The following is a 2,297-nucleotide window of genomic DNA, read 5'->3' on the forward strand; positions in this document are numbered from 1 at the left end:
GGGGGGGGGGGGGGTGGAAACCCCCACCTGCTGGGTGGCCCTGGCCAGCGGCGCTGCTTTCGGGGCTCCCCCATCTTCGCATCCCATCCCTTTCTCCCTGGGTGCCTGCCTCTCTCCCTCCCCTCACATTTTCCCTCTCTCCCCCCCCCCCATTTTCCCCCCTCCCCACCTCCCCACGCCAGCCGCCATCCCCACTCTGGGCGAGCCCCGACGCTCCCCAAATTTCGGGGCACCGGCCAAGCATTGTCTCCCACCCAGCGGCCCTGTTCTTCCCGGCGAGAGACCCACCATACGCCTGGGCTCCGCGGCAGAGGGGCTGAGCAGGAGGGCTTGGCCCCAGCGGGGTCCGGCCGTCTGTCTGGCCGTCTGTCCGGCCGTGCCTTTTGGCCGTGCCTTTCTCTGCGCTGCAGAGGCCGGGGCTGTGGGCGCGGGAGCGTTTCCTGCGAGCTCCCACGGCCGCCTCGCGAGCCCTTTTATCGCTCGGCCGCCGCGGTGATTGGTTCCCGGCTTCGTGCCGGCTTCGAGCCGCTGGCTCCTTTGTGTGAAGCCAACCTCTAACCCCAGCCTCCCCCAGGCCTCTCCCCGCAGCCTCCCCGGGCCGGCAGAGTGACGCCGAAGCCCCCGGCCCTCAGGGTGCTGCCGAAATCGGCTCTCGCCCAGCCTCGCCCCCCGGCTCCCTGCCACCATCCGCGTGCGCGGGTGGGCTTCGCTCGAGGCCGTGGGCTCGCTGTGCCTGGCACGAAGCCACGTGAGGCATCCCATGAGATCCTACAGGATCTGACCCTCGAGGATCCCGCAGGATCTGACCCTCCGCGGTTCCCCCCCAGCCTCCTGATGGTTTTGGAAACGGGGGTTTTACCCCCGGGAGGGTTTAGGAGCGTGCGTGGGGTGGTGGCGTGTGCAGCGGGCATTTCGTGGCCAGGGCGGGTATTTGGGGTGAGCAGAGCCACAATCGAACGTCCTCCCTGCTGCTGCTGGCTGTGGGGCCGAGGGGATGAGTTTGGGGGCTGGGGGTTCCCCCAAAATAGGGCAGAGGGACAGGAACGACGAGGGTAAGCACTACTGGTTAAATCTGCAGGGAACTCGGAGGCAGGCTGGGAGCAGTGAATTGGGGATGGGAAGGTGGGCTGGGGTTTGGGGTACCCCGTGGTGCACACAAGGACTTCTCCTTAACCTCCCAAACCCCTACGGTGTGGGGGAAATGGAGGCAAAGATTGCAAAGTGCTGGTGGGAAGAGCTTTGGGGTGCATTCGGGCTCCTTGGTGCAGCGTGGGGCTGGGGACGGCTCCGGGTCTGAGCGCGGTGCCTGCTCCCAGCTGCAGGCGATCGCTGTGCAAAAAAAAAAAACAGTGAAAAAAACAACGTTTACAGGATTTACGGCGGTGTTTACCGGCCGAGGAGGCGGCAGCGATGCCGTTCGTCACCTCTGTCCCCCGAGCAGCCTCTGCGGTGATGGGCCCTGCTGCCACCGAGGGCAAAGGAAAGAGGAACTGCCTACAGTCCGCTGCTGCCAGGCCTGGCGGTGGGGGGGCGGCGTGCACACAAACACTCACGTACACACAGGTACTTGCACAAAAGCACGCTTGTGCACACACACGTATGCATGCATGTGCATGTGCATGCACCCCCACACACACGGTTGAGCCCACACATGCGTGTGCACACGGCCACGTGCACCCCCACCCTTGCACACAGCCACACATACACACCCATGGAAGCACACGCACGCTAGCATGCTCCTGCACACCCACGGGCGTGGATGTGCATGAGCGTGTGTGCACATGGGGTGTGTGTGCACGGGTGTGGGTGTGCAAGGGGGGTGTGGGTGTGCATAGCTGTGCGTGTGTGCGTGCACGGGGGGGTGTGCATGAGTGTGTGTGCACATGGGGTGTGGCTGTGGGTGTGCACCGGTGTGTTTGTGTGCGCAGCTGTGTGTGTGCGCACAGTGTGTGTGTGCATGCACGGGGGTGTGTGCACAGGGGGGTGTGCACAGGGCTGTGCACGGGGTGTGTGTGGGTATATACGGGGGGGGTGTGCATGGGTGTGTGCACAAGCATGCAGCCGCATGCTCGTGCCTTCATGCACACCCCCCCCGTGCACGCACACACGCACAGCTATGCACACCCACACCCCCCTTGCACACCCACACCCGTGCACACACACCCCATGTGCACACACGCTCATGCACACCCATACACACCCACACCCACCCACACACCCACCCACACCCCCTTGCACTCCCCCGTGCACACACATCCCCCCCCTGCACCCCCCCGTGCACACACATCCCCCCCCCC

The 2,297-nt window shown here is 65.2% G+C and overlaps 1 protein-coding gene across 1 annotated transcript in view; it reads right to left on the reverse strand.

The window, feature by feature from the left end:
• Positions 1-560, reverse strand: part of LIMD2 (LIM domain containing 2) — a 13,191-nt gene extending 12,631 nt beyond the window's left edge. Inside the window, exon 1 of the mRNA XM_035347785.1 lies at positions 289-560. The gene's annotated coding sequence lies outside the window, so the exon portion shown is untranslated. The remainder of the gene's footprint in view (positions 1-288) is intronic.
• Positions 561-2,297: the final 1,737 nt, after the last annotated feature.

Source organism: Oxyura jamaicensis, chromosome 27 (assembly GCF_011077185.1).
Source record: "Oxyura jamaicensis isolate SHBP4307 breed ruddy duck chromosome 27, BPBGC_Ojam_1.0, whole genome shotgun sequence".
NCBI lineage: Eukaryota > Metazoa > Chordata > Aves > Anseriformes > Anatidae > Oxyura > Oxyura jamaicensis.